Raw genomic sequence first — 18,882 nt, forward strand, 5'->3', positions numbered from 1 at the left:
ATGAACTCTAATATACAGAATGTTAACTAAAGCCCAGTTCAGACGGTGCTTGTTTCCGTGATGGATTCCAAGGTGACTACCCTGCGTGCTCACTTGCTGGAAGTAATGCGCTCTGGTGGCTAGCTTGCTGGATTTCGAGGGTAGGTTCCTTGCTATTTTTCGTGCTGGTTTGCAGACTGGAATCAAAGATGATCATATAATATCACCACTGAAACCATGTCGCCATGTTCGTTGTTTTCCAACTAAACCTATTTTTTTTCTATATTTCTATATTCTTTAGTTTCTAAGAAACAGCAATTAAATATCGGAATTTAGCTGTTCTGCACGTAAGGTTTAATTACCTTATTACGACATTTACTATTGTTAATGTAGAACTTTAGTTGTTTTCCACTCATGGTTTAGTTTCTTTTTGACCATGAGTGTTGGCAACAGATGAAACAGCAGATTATTTTCCAATCTGAACTGTGAAAAGAGTGAGCTCCGTGAGAACAACCATCACCGGAGCCAGCATCGTACCCTCCACGACACCCAGCTTGCTAGCCAGCTAGGAAATACGCAAGAAAACAAGCACTGTCTGAACCGGACTTAACTAATATGTGGGAAACTCTTGGGAAATAGAGGATTTAAAAACAAGCAAAAAAGTTTATTAAGTTAAACACAAACAGATAAGGACAGACGGATCTTGTGTTTAACTTTATAAAGCAGCTTATCAGATCTCTAATATGGCTTTTAAATTTTAAAAAGTTTAAGTAAATATATAGTCAATTTCACTTTGTTTTTTTTATTATTATTATTATTATTATTATTATTATTATTATTATTATAGTACTTTGTGGTTTAGTCCTGAAGTTCTTACATTAGTGGGTCATATTTATTAAATGAATGGATCTTGTAAAAAAACAAAAGGATCTACTCATTACTGCCACCCGACTACACTCAATTCACAGTATGTGGTTCATGCATGACAAGGCACTGCCTTATTTTTATTTTGCTGCTAGAACAATTCTAAGTCAGCGATTCCCTAGCCAATGGATAGGTCGTGGGAATCATTCCCCTGATCTCAATCCATTGGTTTTTTACTTATAGGAGCATTTAAAAACAATTTTGTATTCAAGATCTATTCAGAACATTGAAATTCTTCATCAGCGTGCTGAAAGATGTCAGCAGATACAACGGACACATGAAATATGGGAGAAAGTAAGACAGTCCATGATGCGGCACTTAGAAGCCTGTATTAGAACTCAGGCTGGCCATTTTTGTGCACAGCCTGTAGAATTATGGATGGACTTTGTAAACAAAGATGTAAAAATAAAGTTGTCATACTAATAAGCAAACATGTATGAACTAAAAAGTAGCTGTAATTAAAAAACAAAGCAAAACTGACTATATATTTACATGGACCTTTTGCTTATTTTTAGATCCTCTATCCATTCCCCAAAGGTTTCCCACATATTAATTTACACTCTGTATGTAACTTTACACGATATGAAATATGTGCTCTCCATGGTGCTCTAAATCATGAGGAAAGCAATGGCAATTTATACAATTGAGGTGAAACTTGAACTTTCTCCACTGCTGCTGTGGTAAAAACTGAAAATATTTCACAGATTAGATCTACCTTCAGTCAGCCATGCGGATTTATCCATTTGTACCAATCTTTCCCGATCTTTTTTTTTTTCACTTGAAGATGAAGGTAGATGATGAAATTTTCAAATCAATGCCAGTTTTTGTATACTTTACCAGCAATTGAAAAAGTGCAACCTACACCTCTTCTGAATGTCTTTTGCATACTTGTTTACAAATTTTTGAGTAACAATTCACAGTTCAAGAATTAACAACATACATTTTGTAAGTGAAATTTTACTGATCACATGTCTCACAGACGAGAATGCTAAACTGCAATGTTCCTATTGAGAGACGGAAAGCCAAAAATATAGTCTCAATTTGCAACAAACTTGTACATATTATATGATATCTTATAAGGCACAGGAAAGAAAATCCACCATTACTTCTTAATTTCTCTTTCACTTTAATTTGAACTGTTTCAAATGGTCTACAGGCAGAAATTTAACACATTTAACACCACACACACATATCACCTTTGTTTTCTTTTAATGTTGCCTCAAATGTCTTCACATTTCCAATGAAAGAATGCAAGCACATCTTCCACAGCCTTACACTCTGCAGTTCATCAAATTAATTCGAAGACAAATGAGTGTTGGTAACACAAGATTGAGTAGTAGTCAAAGGAAGATTGGTTAGATTCTGACAAATGACATCATTGCTTTCTAGCAGTCTAGTACACAGGAATACTCCAACAGAGGCTGCAGCTTCTTCTGCTTCCTGCTCCATACCTGAATCACACCCAAGACACAATCAATCAGCACAAAAAGATCTATACAGAGAAAGTTTTCGAAACAATATTAACTCTATTTCGATAGCTACACCAACACTCACAGTGGGCAACATCATAAAGAGAATTCAAAGTATTACGAGGATCTACAAAGATCGAAGTAGTCTAAAAATGTACAACCTTGTTTTTCAACCGGGCCCTGGCCAGGCCGTAAGATATTTTCCTGGAATTTGTCATTTTACTTTCCTAAGCATTTTTCACGAATAAATATTTTATAAAGGAAATATTCTTAGGAGAATAATTATTGTAATTGTGTCGAAAAGCAGAGATCCTAAATTCTAAATTCTGAAATCTAACTAAATAATGTCTATGTAACAAATATTAGTGACCAAGTCACTTACTTTTTAATGATTGGGAATTTTTTCAGACTTAGAAATGCTTCAATATTCAAACCCTTGAATTTTTCATGCGTAAATGAGATGCACTTAAAATAGAAAATAAAATGATTTCCCAAGTTTTAATCACTGATATTTCACTTTTGACAGCATGCTATTTAATATAGTTAAAGATAGTAAAATGTAAAAATCCGCATTCCAATGGCAAAAAACTAGTGTTTAGAATTGAGATGTTCATACACTTTCATAGCCTATATAAAATTACATATATTTCATATAAAAATATTTGGCATGTATATGTGTGGTGAGTGTTTCGCTGACATGCTGACATCCTTCTGCTGCTTTCCTGCTCACTCTGCTAACTTTTCTGGTGAGTTACAGTGCATAATTATTATTCCCATTACCTTTTCTTTTTCAACCAACATAATCAAAATCAATTTAATAACACAATCTTATCAATTTGGTAAGTTTTAAGTGATCAGAAAAAATTTGTGTCAAGGAAAATTAGCATAAATTAATGATGTTGGCTTAAGGAAACTACAACATGCTACAAAATTTCATTAATCCAGTGATTGATAATTAATTAAATTATTTGTTAACATGTCAGAATACCGGTACTATTACTCTTTAAGTCTTAAGATTACGCCATACTTTGTTCTTAACCCTTTGAGTGCCAATCAAGATTACATCGTGATTTTATAATTTTGCTAGAAGTGCTGGTAATGGTCTACTTGTGATATGGTTCAGTGGAGCAGCTCACTTGTGTACATTTACTTGGCATTTTTCACATAATATTACACAAAGGGGATCAGCATTAAGAGGGTTAATACTTATGTTAGTTAAATGCATGAACTTTAAAAGAACTAGAAAGGTATTTATGATTAAATTTTTTGGGTCCAGTCCATTGTCTTAAAGAAAAAGAATTTACCAGGCTGCAATCTCTCAATGGTTGAAACCAAACCGCTCAACCATTGAACAATTTACCATTGCTCTCCTCCCTCTTCATTTAGAACAGGTAACTTGCCTCAATCAGGATTCGAACTTGGGCCACCTGGTTTCGTGGTTAGACACACTAACTGTTACTCCACAGGTGTGGACATTTACCACATCATGAGATCAACTTTTGAATCCCTGTGTTGTAGAAGTCTCCCGCCCGGGATCGGAACCAGTGTGTGACAGCCGTTTGCACCTCTCTGTCAATCCCATGGTATGATAAATGTCTCAATTCCAGTGGGGAATATGTTGAAAAATAACTCAACAGTTGTATCTATTTCAATAAATTTTTCCAATTAAATTGTGTTTTCTTTCTGTAAACAGCCAGAGGGAAACTTATTTTTTTACGGACCTCGTAGTTGTGCTCGAGTGGCAAAATTTGTACAAGCACTTGTTTTGGCATTATTAACATGGTGGAAGAAAAAAATAACTTTGAGAATGTTTGCTTGACAGTTAAGTGTTACAAAAATGTTCAATGAATATCTTTTCATCATTACTGGAGTACCAGGATTAACTGCATTACAGAGAACAATTACAGGCCCTCTTAAAATCATTTCCATGAGACTAGGCTAATATAATCTTTGTAATTATATTGTATTATATTGTGTTTATCTATAAGAATGAGGTTCAATCTTGGATACTCTTCATTTTTCCAATTTGCAGATATGCGGAAAATTATTGAAGAAAAAGAAGAAGAAGAAAAAAAAAGAAGCAGCTCTGATTGTCATTTTCATCAAAATTAACTGAAACGTAATGGAATGCACACCTTTTACCCTCCATCCATGTGACAGATTTTTCTTCTCCTCTTCATCCAACCAGCATCATTAGGGCATACTGCAGGTCCCTTATACTTGTACGGAGAAAAATCACAAGACCCAGCATCATTTCGGGTCTCTAGACTGTATTGCTTTTCGTTCAAACCAATAATTTCCTTATTTCAAACTGAAAAAAAGAGAAAATAAAGTAACTATTGTTCATTTCACCATGCCACACTCATCAGAAATTCACTGCATTGATACAAAATGCTCAAATGTCGCCTGATAACTTATTCCTTTATGTTGTGATGCAATGTAAAGAGTTTGCTTAACAGTTCAATTGCTTTAGAGCTCACAATATTTACGAAAACATCACAATCACAGAAGCATGCACTACAGTGAACTCACGATTCCTACTGAAGGAATCCGAAATTAATCCATTATGGCTGAGTTGATTCACAATATAATTTAAAGCCTTTCATCATTTCTCTAGTCCCATATCAAAAGCTAAAACTTTACTGTTTGCATGCAAGCAAAACAATGCAATCATGCAGTTACTATACTTTATAAATGTAAAATTATACTGCCACGAAATAAAATACAAAGTGTAACGATTAAAGTGAACAAACGTCATAGGTACAGAGTCCTCATATGTATAGAAGAAAAAACTGTCATATCAAAATGGATCCGGAAATACTTGGCTTCTGAGTAGGTCTTGCAAGTATAACAGTGCGCTCCAGTAAGTTTGCTGAAATTCTTATGATGCAGTTTCTTTAAATTTCCTTACACGAACTGTTCAAAATGTTAACCTCCTGCCTGAATACAGGTCACAGCTCATCACCTCGTCGAGATCTGAACATGCTCCCAAATTCCTGGTGTAGTTTTCATTGTCCAACAGCCTTGCAGAATCTACTAAGGGACAGTTCCTTCATTATTCACAGAGTCGAATACACCAATGACTTTAAGTGTCTCCATAAAAAGAAATGCAATTGGTTGAAATCTGGTGAGCATGGAGGTCAAGAATGTTCGGATCTCAATGAGATGAGCTGCAGCCTGTATTGAGGCACGAGAACACAATTGTGAACAGTTCATCTAAGGAAATGTAAACAGAATGCATTATAATAATTTCAGCAAACAAACGTCTCTGGAGTGCACTATGATCATTCTTGCAAGTCCTACTAACAATCCAGGTATTTTTGGACCCATGTTGATATGATCATTTTTTCTTCTATACATATGAAAAATTCAGATCTGAAGTTCTATCCACTTTTTTCGTTATATATGTATATGGTAAGTTATTTTCATATGCTACCACCCTTGAAACTTGCTGTTTACTAACCTGAGGAGAGAGAAAGCAAGAACCATATACAAAGTTCGTGTCTGCATTGGGCTGTGCTCACCACCTTAAGTTCTTGTCTTCCAGTATTGGGTGGTGTAGATGAATCCGACAGTTCTAAGCTCGTTGAGAGAGGCTTGGGAACAGGGATGTACAGAGAGATGTTGCAAGGCAATCAGGTGAGGTTTCCATTGAAAGATTAAATGAAGCCCTTAGCACTGGCTGAAGCTGTTTTTTTCTTTTGGTTTTATCATGCAACATTATTAGAAAAAAAAAAACATACCCCCTTATCTGTGTTAATGTGTGACTATGTTACTACAGCTTCTAATTATATTTATGTAAGCCTCAGGTGTAGATCATGCAGTAGGCATGTTTGCCTGCTGATCAGGAGCTGTGGTCATATATAAGTTCCATTTCCACTTGGACTGATAACCTGGTTGGGTTTTTCCCCCAAGGTTTCTCCAACTGTAAGGCGAATCTCAGTTATTCCATGGCTAGGGTGGTCAGACATCCTCTTTTGTCCAGACATGTCCTCCTTTTTAGACCTTTGTCTGGGCTCTGGGCGGATTTTTTAAAACTCAAGAAATGCTCTCCTTTTCATAACTTTTATACCTGATATTTTGAAATTATCTGAGTTGATGTCTTTTTCAAGTAATTTACCTGTAGGTAGCAGCAGTACCGACGGAATATACTCTTTTGCCAATGATCATAACTCTCTTTGCGCCTTCTTGTTATGATCATTGCTGAGAGGTAGCTAGTAAATCGAGAGATCGAGGTGCGAATGTAGATCCATTTCTGCATTCTCACTTCTTCTTTGTGTGCAGTCAAGATTCGACGTGTTTTCATCTGCACGAGATCAGACTACTTTAATGACGTGGTTCTAAATTAGATATTATTCCATTACTATTTCAAAATGCCAAAACGGCAATATAAGTTCACCAATGCCCTACCAGCAAGTATCCTGCATTCAAAAAGGGAAGAAATTAATTTGAAGCTGAATGTAAAATTTGCGGAGCCGGAACATATGTATCTATTGCAAATAAAGGTAAAGAAATTTATTATTTTATACATTGCATCTAATTACTTCCTATCATTGTTTAATTCGTTTTGGTTTATAAAGCAAACATTAAAGAATTGACAAATTACTCTTTTTTGATAAAATGGAAAGACAAGTCATAGCAATATTTTATTTCTTCTATTAGGTAGCCAAGATTTGAATCATCCCATTGCTACCCAGAAACATAACAAAAGTCTCCAAGGTTGCAGTGCAACGTCTAGAATAGATACTTTATTTCTTCAGCAGCAGGCAACTTCAGCATTAGCTCACCGGCTCCTTGCTGCCTAACGGTATGGAAGGCTAGAGCAGCCTTCAATACTGTTAGGCATCTTTTTAGCTACCGATCAATGGACTGTATACCAAAATTAAATGAAACCATATTCCATTATTCTGATGTGGCAAAAGAAAGGTCAGTGGCTAGAACAAAAACTGAGTGTATCATTAATTGTGTTATTGCTCTTCTTGCATTGGATATTACTGAAGTCTTTAGATGATACTACAAAACCTTTATTCAATAATAGTCCCATATTTTAGGTTATATTAGCCATTTTGAAAATTATAAGCTGTGATTGTACCTAGGACCAGAAGATATCAATATATCTAGGGCCATGGCCCTAGGTACAAATGCATGAAACCAGACTAATTATAGAACATATTTTTACATTTAAAATTACTTTAGAGTAACTTTGATCATGCATTCTGTGTGTATAATTCTGTACGATAAATATTTACACCTAAGGCCCTGCATTCACATTACATGAGAATGAAACATACCCATATTATTTGTATCTAGATGCCCAGAAGTAAAACTGATATGAAGAGACACGAACGAAATCCAGAAGCTGTTGATAGAGCTGCAAAGAAAGTGCGAATAGATGGACTGAAGGTGCGTGAGGCAGCCAGACAATGTGAAGTTGCAAGAACGACGCTAAAACGGTATCTAGACTACATAAACGAACATGATTGTAAACCAGAACAATATTTTAATAAATATGCTGTTTGTACAGTTTTTTCAAAACAAGAAGAAAGCAATTTAATGGAGTATCTATTAAAAAGTAGCCAAATGCATTATGGTTTGTCTCGTAAAGAAGTGAGGAAACGAGCATTTGAATTCACTAAAGTAAATAAAAAAAAGGTAACCCAAATCTTGGGATAGAGATGGAATTGCAGGTGAGCAATGGTATGCAGATTTCATGAAACGTCATGCAAATGCAATTTCCCTAAGAAAGCCTCAAACAACTAGTTTAGCACACGATACTACTTTTAACAGGACACATGTTGACTTATTCTTTCAAAAATTATCCGATGTCCTTTCAAAACACAAGATTACTCCTAAACATATTTATAACATTGACGAGAGTGGGATAACAACCGTTCATGTGCCTGTAAAAGTGGTAGCACCTAAAGGAGTGAAACAAGTGGGTAGCATGACGTCTGAGGAACGATGGCTAAACATAACTGTGATTGGGGGCATAAATGCAATAGGAAGTTCAGTCCCTCCAATGATGATATTTCCATGGGTGCACTTCAAATCACTAAAGGGAGCACCTCTTGGAACTTTGGGTTCAGCTCACATTAGTGGATGGTCCAATGGGGAGAAATTTGTTGAATACCTTCAACATTTTATTCACCATGTAAAACCCAGTCGTAACAACAAGGTGTTAATGATTTTAGATAATCACGAGAGTCATGTAGCCATTGAAGCTATTGACTTGGCAAAGGATAATGAAATCATTTTGCTAACTTTCCCACCTCATACGAGTCATAAATTGCAGCCATTGGATAGGTCTGTTTTCGGCAATTTAAAGAAGTACTATAATGTTGCATACACTGAATGGCTGCACATGAATGGTGGCAAACCTATTACTATCTATGATGTGGCTGAAAATTTTGGTAAAGCCTACCCACTAGCTTTCACCCCTGCCAATATACAGTCAGGCTTCCGGGTATCAAAACAAAAATGTGTTCAGTGATGATGACTTCTTGAGCTCAAGTGTTACTGACAGACCAGAACCTGAAAGCAGTCAAGGAAACGATGACTCATCTCCAATTGAGAACAGTCAATCCACACCAGGAACACCAATTCAATGTGAGATCATGGCACTGACATCCAGGGAGAAAGGAACCTCAGTAACACCGGAACAGATCTGTCCCTTTCCTAAAGTAGGACCTAGGGTTTCTAGGGAGGGCATAGGTCAGGAAAATGCAGAGTTTTAAAGGACACACCAGAAAAGAATGAAATTCAATCAGTGAAAAAAAGCAAAATAGCTTGTAAAAAGAAAATTTTAACAACAGTGTCATCATCCTCCTCAGAAGAAGAACTTTCTGAACAAGACTCTGACTCGGCTAATCACTGTGACTGGCCACCAGTAGCTGACAACTATGATGAAGACACTGTTTCAAATGGAGACTTCTTCTTGACCAAATTAGCCGGCAAGAAAAGTGTGAAACATTATGTTGTTGAAAATGTCGATTGTTGTAATTCAGACAAACCTAATAATTTTCTTGTTAAATATTTGAAGTAAACATCAACAGCTACCAATAAATTTTTCTATGACAAAGAAGAAATATATGGTATCTTTAAGGAAGATATTGTTATGAAACTTCCAGCCCCTGTAACAACAGGTGGAACTGCACGTCAGTGTCTTCAACTGGCTTTTAGTACAAATTTTGAAGGATATAACATTTTTTAGAAAGTACAGTGAGAGTCACAATTTTAAATAAGTTCTTTTGTTTTCATTCTTGACATTAAATTTGACTGCATTATATAATTATGCTAAAATAAAATAAACCACAATTAGAGTACTGAAATGTGAGGTAATAATAAATGGCCCAAGGTACAAGCATGCATGGTCCTAGGTACAACCAGTCATTGTACCTAGAGCCATTTGTAGAGTTTCAGAAATAACATCTTTTAATAGCACAGATAATATTATTTTATTTAAATGTAAGCGTGTCATTATATGCAATAAAACCTATTCTTACATCTGACATTAAAACTTTGTTTTTGGATTTACCTGCAAAACATTAAAGAGGTTAGAAAAAAGCGGTCCTAGGTACACAGGTCTCCCCTACATTCGTAATGTCAGTTAACTCCAGTCCACAGGATTTGCCAGTAAACATGCTTAACATGGTATTAGGAATAATTCTGGAGTGGGTGTTAAGTAAATCTCTGTAGATAGGTAAGATAGTGATTCTTGATACACACAAGCTGAGTAGTTGAAGGGCACTCAGATTGAAAAATTCGAGGCAACTCCAGACCACAGCACTTGCTAGTAATCACGTATAAATAAACTGAAGGATGATAAGTTTTCCTGAAACTGATGACCAAGACTAGTATGACGAAGTGAAGGAGTTAGATACGAACATCATCAGATATGGCATTCAGGAACAATTATGGAATGGATGTTAAATTCCCTGACATGGCTCACACAGAAGATAAGAATGGCAATTCCTGATGCACACAACAGTGTACATAGTCAGATGGTACTGACAGAGAACATGATGCAACTATAGACCATAGCACCTGGTAACAAACAAGCATGAACTGATCATTTCTCTATAGACAAGTTCTTCTGATGAAGATAAGAAGAAGACGAAGCAAAAGATTTCGACAAGGATGTCTTCAGCTTATAGTTGGAATGCATTAGAATTTAATGAATTGGAATGCAAAATATACTAGAATAGTTTAATAGTAAAGTGAGGCAACTCCAGATAGGGGTAGTAAACATGAATAAATAACTGATTTTTTTTTTTCATGTACCAGGAAAGGATGATAGCTTTTCCTGAAACTGATGAGCAAGATTAGTATGACGAAGTGAAGGAGTTAGACATGAACATCATCAGATAAGGCATTCAGGACCAATTATGGAATGAGCGTTAAATTTCCTGACATGACTCCCACAGAAGATAAGAATGGCAGTTCTTGATACATACAACAGTGTACATAGATGGTACTGATAGAGAACATGATGCAACTATGGATAATAGCACCTGGTAGCAAACAAGCATGAACTGATCATTTCTCTATAGACAAGTTCTTCTGATGAAGCTAAGAAGAAGCAAAAAATTTCGACAAGGATGTCTTCAGCTTATAGTTGGAATGCATTAGAATCTGATGAATTGGAATGCAAAATATACTAGAATAATTTAAATCAGACTAGGCCTATGTGATTAAAATACATAATACAAATTTATATGGATATGTAAACCGATACAATACTTTATGAAAAGATCTCTGGAGTTACTCAGAAGATAAGATAGTGATTCTTGATGCACACAAGCTGAGCAGTGAAGGGCACTCAGATTGGAAAATTCGAGGCAACTCCAGACCACAGCCCTTGCTAGTAAACATGCTTAAATAAACTGATTTTTTTCATGGACCAGGAGAAGATGATAGGTTTTCCTGAAACTGATGAGCAGGACTAATACGACGAAGTGAAGGAGTTAGACATGAACATCATCAGATACACCATTACTCAATAATTATGGAATGGATGTTAAATTTCCTGATATGACTCACACAGATGATAAGAATGGCGGTTCTTGATGCACACAACAGTGTACATAGTCAGATGGTACCAAGAGAGAATGTGATGCAACTATGGACCATAGCACCTGGTAACAAACAAGCATGAAATGATCATTTCTCTATAGACAAGTTCTTCTGATGAAGATAAGAAGAAGACGAAGCAAAAGATTTCGACAAGGATGTCTTCAGCTTATAGTTGGAATACATTAGAATCTAATGAATTGGAATGCAAAATATACTAGAATAGTTTAAATCAAATTAGGCCTATGTGATTAAAATATATGATACAAATTAATATGGATATGTAAACAGAATACTTTATGAAAAGATCTCTGGAGTTACTCAGTAGATAAGATAGTGATTCTTGATGCACACAAGCTGAGTAGTGAAGGGCACTCAGATTGGAAGTTCGAGGCAACTCCAGATCACAGCCCTTGCTAGTAAACATGCTTAAATAAACTAATTTCTTTCATGGACCAGGAGAAGATGATAGGTTTTCCTGAAACTGATGAGCAGGACTAATACGACGAAGTGAAGGAGTTAGACATGAACATCATCAGATACACCATTTCGGAACAATTACGGAATGGACGTTAAATTCCAGGCATGGCTCACACAGAAGATAAGAATGGCGGTTCTTGATGCACACAACAGTGTACATAGTCAGATGGAACCGACAGAGAACATGATGCAACTATGGACCATAGTGCCTGGCAGCAAACAAGCATGAACTGATCATTTCTCTACAGACAAGTTCTTCTGATGAAGATAAGAAGAAGCAAAAGATTTCGACAAGGATGTCGTCAGCTTATAGTTGGAAAGCATTAGAATCTAATAAGTTGGAATGCAAAATACACTAGAGTAGTTTAAATCAGATTAGGTGATTAAAATATATAATATTGTATATACAGATTGATATGAATATGCAAATAGATTGAAATATAGAACACTTTATGAAAAGATCTCTGGAGTTACTCAGAAGATAAGATAGCGATTCTTGATGCACACAAGCTGAGTAGTTGAAGGGCACTCAGATTGGAAGTTCGAGGCAACTCCAGATCACAGCCCCTGCTAGGGGTAGTAAACATGCATAAATAACTGATTTTTTTTTTTCATGGACCAGGAAAGGATGATAGCTTTTCCTGAAACTGATGAGCAAGACTAGTATGACGAAGTGAAGGAGTTAGACACGAACATCATCAGATACGCCATTCCTGAATAATTACGGAATGGACGTTAAATTTCCTGATATGACTCACACAGATGATAAGAATGGCGGTTCTTGATGCACACAACAGTGTACATAGTCAGATGGTACCAAGAGAGAATGTGATGCAACTATGCACCATAGCACCTGGTAGCAAACAAGCATGAAATGATCATTTCTTTATAGACAAGTTCTTCTGATGAAGATAAGACGAAGACGAAGCAAAAGATTTCGACAAGGATGTCTTCAGCTTATAGTTGGAATGCATTAGAATCTAATGAATTGGAATGCAAAATATACTAGAATAGTTTAATAGTAAAGTGAGGCAACTCCAGATAGGGGTAGTAAACATGAATAAATAACTGATTTTTTTTTTTCATGTACCAGGAAAGGATGATAGCTTTTCCTGAAACTGATGAGCAAGATTAGTATGACGAAGTGAAGGAGTTAGACATGAACATCATCAGATAAGGCATTCAGGACCAATTATGGAATGAGCGTTAAATTTCCTGACATGACTCCCACAGAAGATAAGAATGGCAGTTCTTGATACATACAACAGTGTACATAGATGGTACTGATAGAGAACATGATGCAACTATGGATAATAGCACCTGGTAGCAAACAAGCATGAACTGATCATTTCTCTATAGACAAGTTCTTCTGATGAAGCTAAGAAGAAGCAAAAAATTTCGACAAGGATGTCTTCAGCTTATAGTTGGAATGCATTAGAATCTGATGAATTGGAATGCAAAATATACTAGAATAATTTAAATCAGACTAGGCCTATGTGATTAAAATACATAATACAAATTTATATGGATATGTAAACCGATACAATACTTTATGAAAAGATCTCTGGAGTTACTCAGAAGATAAGATAGTGATTCTTGATGCACACAAGCTGAGCAGTGAAGGGCACTCAGATTGGAAAATTCGAGGCAACTCCAGACCACAGCCCTTGCTAGTAAACATGCTTAAATAAACTGATTTTTTTCATGGACCAGGAGAAGATGATAGGTTTTCCTGAAACTGATGAGCAGGACTAATACGACGAAGTGAAGGAGTTAGACATGAACATCATCAGATACACCATTACTCAATAATTATGGAATGGATGTTAAATTTCCTGATATGACTCACACAGATGATAAGAATGGCGGTTCTTGATGCACACAACAGTGTACATAGTCAGATGGTACCAAGAGAGAATGTGATGCAACTATGGACCATAGCACCTGGTAACAAACAAGCATGAAATGATCATTTCTCTATAGACAAGTTCTTCTGATGAAGATAAGAAGAAGACGAAGCAAAAGATTTCGACAAGGATGTCTTCAGCTTATAGTTGGAATACATTAGAATCTAATGAATTGGAATGCAAAATATACTAGAATAGTTTAAATCAAATTAGGCCTATGTGATTAAAATATATGATACAAATTAATATGGATATGTAAACAGAATACTTTATGAAAAGATCTCTGGAGTTACTCAGTAGATAAGATAGTGATTCTTGATGCACACAAGCTGAGTAGTGAAGGGCACTCAGATTGGAAGTTCGAGGCAACTCCAGATCACAGCCCTTGCTAGTAAACATGCTTAAATAAACTAATTTCTTTCATGGACCAGGAGAAGATGATAGGTTTTCCTGAAACTGATGAGCAGGACTAATACGACGAAGTGAAGGAGTTAGACATGAACATCATCAGATACACCATTTCGGAACAATTACGGAATGGACGTTAAATTCCAGGCATGGCTCACACAGAAGATAAGAATGGCGGTTCTTGATGCACACAACAGTGTACATAGTCAGATGGAACCGACAGAGAACATGATGCAACTATGGACCATAGTGCCTGGCAGCAAACAAGCATGAACTGATCATTTCTCTACAGACAAGTTCTTCTGATGAAGATAAGAAGAAGCAAAAGATTTCGACAAGGATGTCGTCAGCTTATAGTTGGAAAGCATTAGAATCTAATAAGTTGGAATGCAAAATACACTAGAGTAGTTTAAATCAGATTAGGTGATTAAAATATATAATATTGTATATACAGATTGATATGAATATGCAAATAGATTGAAATATAGAACACTTTATGAAAAGATCTCTGGAGTTACTCAGAAGATAAGATAGCGATTCTTGATGCACACAAGCTGAGTAGTTGAAGGGCACTCAGATTGGAAGTTCGAGGCAACTCCAGATCACAGCCCCTGCTAGGGGTAGTAAACATGCATAAATAACTGATTTTTTTTTTTCATGGACCAGGAAAGGATGATAGCTTTTCCTGAAACTGATGAGCAAGACTAGTATGACGAAGTGAAGGAGTTAGACACGAACATCATCAGATACGCCATTCCTGAATAATTACGGAATGGACGTTAAATTTCCTGATATGACTCACACAGATGATAAGAATGGCGGTTCTTGATGCACACAACAGTGTACATAGTCAGATGGTACCAAGAGAGAATGTGATGCAACTATGCACCATAGCACCTGGTAGCAAACAAGCATGAAATGATCATTTCTTTATAGACAAGTTCTTCTGATGAAGATAAGACGAAGACGAAGCAAAAGATTTCGACAAGGATGTCTTCAGCTTATAGTTGGAATGCATTAGAATCTAATGAATTGGAATGCAAAATATACTAGAATAGTTTAATAGTAAAGTGAGGCAACTCCAGATAGGGGTAGTAAACATGAATAAATAACTGATTTTTTTTTTTCATGTACCAGGAAAGGATGATAGCTTTTCCTGAAACTGATGAGCAAGATTAGTATGACGAAGTGAAGGAGTTAGACATGAACATCATCAGATAAGGCATTCAGGACCAATTATGGAATGAGCGTTAAATTTCCTGACATGACTCCCACAGAAGATAAGAATGGCAGTTCTTGATACATACAACAGTGTACATAGATGGTACTGATAGAGAACATGATGCAACTATGGATAATAGCACCTGGTAGCAAACAAGCATGAACTGATCATTTCTCTATAGACAAGTTCTTCTGATGAAGCTAAGAAGAAGCAAAAAATTTCGACAAGGATGTCTTCAGCTTATAGTTGGAATGCATTAGAATCTGATGAATTGGAATGCAAAATATACTAGAATAATTTAAATCAGACTAGGCCTATGTGATTAAAATACATAATACAAATTTATATGGATATGTAAACCGATAGAATACTTTATGAAAAGATCTCTGGAGTTACTCAGAAGATAAGATAGTGATTCTTGATGCACACAAGCTGAGCAGTGAAGGGCACTCAGATTGGAAAATTCGAGGCAACTCCAGACCACAGCCCTTGCTAGTAAACATGCTTAAATAAACTGATTTTTTTCATGGACCAGGAGAAGATGATAGGTTTTCCTCAAACTGATGAGCAGGACTAATACGACGAAGTGAAGGAGTTAGACATGAACATCATCAGATACACCATTACTCAATAATTATGGAATGGACGTTAAATTTCCTGATATGACTCACACAGATGATAAGAATGGCGGTTCTTGATGCACACAACAGTGTACATAGTCAGATGGTACCAAGAGAGAATGTGATGCAACTATGGACCATAGCACCTGGTAACAAACAAGCATGAAATGATCATTTCTCTATAGACAAGTTCTTCTGATGAAGATAAGAAGAAGACGAAGCAAAAGATTTCGACAAGGATGTCTTCAGCTTATAGTTGGAATACATTAGAATCTAATGAATTGGAATGCAAAATATACTAGAATAGTTTAAATCAAATTAGGCCTATGTGATTAAAATATATGATACAAATTAATATGGATATGTAAACAGAATACTTTATGAAAAGATCTCTGGAGTTACTCAGTAGATAAGATAGTGATTCTTGATGCACACAAGCTGAGTAGTGAAGGGCACTCAGATTGGAAGTTCGACGCAACTCCAGATCACAGCCCTTGCTAGTAAACATGCTTAAATAAACTAATTTCTTTCATGGACCAGGAGAAGATGATAGGTTTTCCTGAAACTGATGAGCAGGACTAATACGACGAAGTGAAGGAGTTAGACATGAACATCATCAGATACACCATTCCGGAACAATTACGGAATGGACGTTAAATTCCAGGCATGGCTCACACAGAAGATAAGAATGGCGGTTCTTGATGCACACAACAGTGTACATAGTCAGATGGAACCGACAGAGAACATGATGCAACTATGGACCATAGTGCCTGGCAGCAAACAAGCATGAACTGATCATTTCTCTATAGACAAGTTCTTCTGATGAAGATAAGAAGAAGCAAAAGATTTCGACAAGGATGTCGTCAGCTTATAGTTGGAATGCATTAGAATCTAATAAGTTGGAATGCAAAATACACTAGAGTAGTTTAAATCAGATTAGGTGATTAAAATATATAATATTGTATATACAGATTGATATGAATATGCAAATAGATTGAAATATAGAACACTTTATGAAAAGATCTCTGGAGTTACTCAGAAGATAAGATAGCGATTCTTGATGCACACAAGCTGAGTAGTTGAAGGGCACTCAGATTGGAAGTTCGAGGCAACTCCAGATCACAGCCCCTGCTAGGGGTAGTAAACATGCATAAATAACTGATTTTTTTTTTTTCATGGACCAGGAAAGGATGATAGCTTTTCCTGAAACTGATGAGCAAGACTAGTATGACGAAGTGAAGGAGTTAGACACGAACATCATCAGATACGCCATTCCTGAATAATTACGGAATGGACGTTAAATTTCCTGATATGACTCACACAGATGATAAGAATGGCGGTTCTTGATGCACACAACAGTGTACATAGTCAGATGGTACCAAGAGAGAATGTGATGCAACTATGCACCATAGCACCTGGTAGCAAACAAGCATGAAATGATCATTTCTTTATAGACAAGTTCTTCTGATGAAGATAAGACGAAGACGAAGCAAAAGATTTCGACAAGGATGTCTTCAGCTTATAGTTGGAATGCATTAGAATCTAATGAATTGGAATGCAAAATATACTAGAATAGTTTAAATCAGATTAGGCCTATGTGATTAAAATATATAATACAGATTTATATGGATATGTAAACAGATTAAATACAATTCTTTATGAAAAGATCTCTGGAGTTACTCAGAAGATAAGATAGTGATTCTTGATGCACACCAGCTGAGTAGTTGAAAGGCACTCAGATTGAAAGTTCGAGGCAACTCCAGATCACAGCCCCTGCTATGGGTAAGAAACATGCGTAAATAACTGATTTTTTTTTTTTCATGGACCAGGAAAGGATGATAGCTTTTCCTGAAACTGATGAGCAAGACTTGTATGAGGAAGTGAAGGAGTTAGACACGAACATCATCAGATATGCCATTTCGGAACAATTATGGAATGAGCGTTAAATTCCCTGACATGACTCACACAGAAGATAAGAATGGCGGTTCTTGATACACACAACAGTGTACATAGTCAGATGGTACCGAAAGAGAACACGATGCAACTATGGACAATAGCGCCTGGTAGCAAACAAGCATGAACTGATTATTTCTCTATAGACAAGTTCTTCTGATGAAGATAAGAAGAAGACGAAGCTTAAGATTTCGACAAGGATGTCTTCAGCTTATAGTTGGAATGCATTAGAATATGATGAATTGAAATGCAAAACTATACTAGAATAGTTTAAATCAGATTAGGCCTATGTGATTAAAATATATACTACAAATTAATATGGATATGTAAACAGATAGAATACTTTATGAAAAGATCTCTGGAGTTACTCAGAAGATAAGATAGTGATTCTTGATGCACACAAGCTCAGTAGTTGAAGGGCACTTAGATTGGAAAATTCGAGGCAACTCCAGATCACAGCTCCTGCTAGTAATCTTGCATAAATAAATGGATTATTTTTTCATGCACTAGGGAAGGATGATAGGTTTTCCTGAAACTGATGAGCAAGATTAGTATGACCAAGTGAAGGAGTTAGACACGAACATCATTAGATACACCATTTCGGAAAAATTACGGAATGGACATTAAATTTCCTGACATGGCTCACACAGAAGATAAGAATGGCAGTTCTTGATGCACACAACAGCATACATAGTCAGATGGTACTGACAGAGAACGTGATGCAACTATGGACCATAGCGCCTGGCAGCAAACATGCATGAACTGATCATTTCTCTACAGACAAGTTCTTCCGATAAAGATGAGAAAAAGAAGCGAAAGATTTTGACACAGATGTCGACAGCTTATAGTTG

At 36.1% G+C, this 18,882-nt stretch overlaps 1 long non-coding RNA gene across 2 annotated transcripts in view; it reads right to left on the reverse strand.

Annotated features, from left to right (window-relative positions):
• Nucleotides 1-772: 772 nt before the first annotated feature.
• The window catches only part of LOC138703398 (uncharacterized), a 98,597-nt gene continuing 80,487 nt past the window's right edge, over nucleotides 773-18,882 (reverse strand). Inside the window, exons 2-4 of one of the 2 annotated variants that reach the window (XR_011333148.1) lie at nucleotides 5,836-5,968; nucleotides 4,508-4,683; nucleotides 773-2,354 (exon numbers count right to left, since the gene is read on the reverse strand). This is a non-coding gene — a long non-coding RNA (uncharacterized lncRNA). Of the gene's footprint in view, nucleotides 2,355-4,507; nucleotides 4,684-5,835; nucleotides 11,046-18,882 lie in introns of those variants that run through there. The other variant, XR_011333147.1, reaches the window with a different exon arrangement.

This window comes from Periplaneta americana, chromosome 7, assembly GCF_040183065.1.
Source record: "Periplaneta americana isolate PAMFEO1 chromosome 7, P.americana_PAMFEO1_priV1, whole genome shotgun sequence".
NCBI classification, from domain to species: domain Eukaryota; kingdom Metazoa; phylum Arthropoda; class Insecta; order Blattodea; family Blattidae; genus Periplaneta; species Periplaneta americana.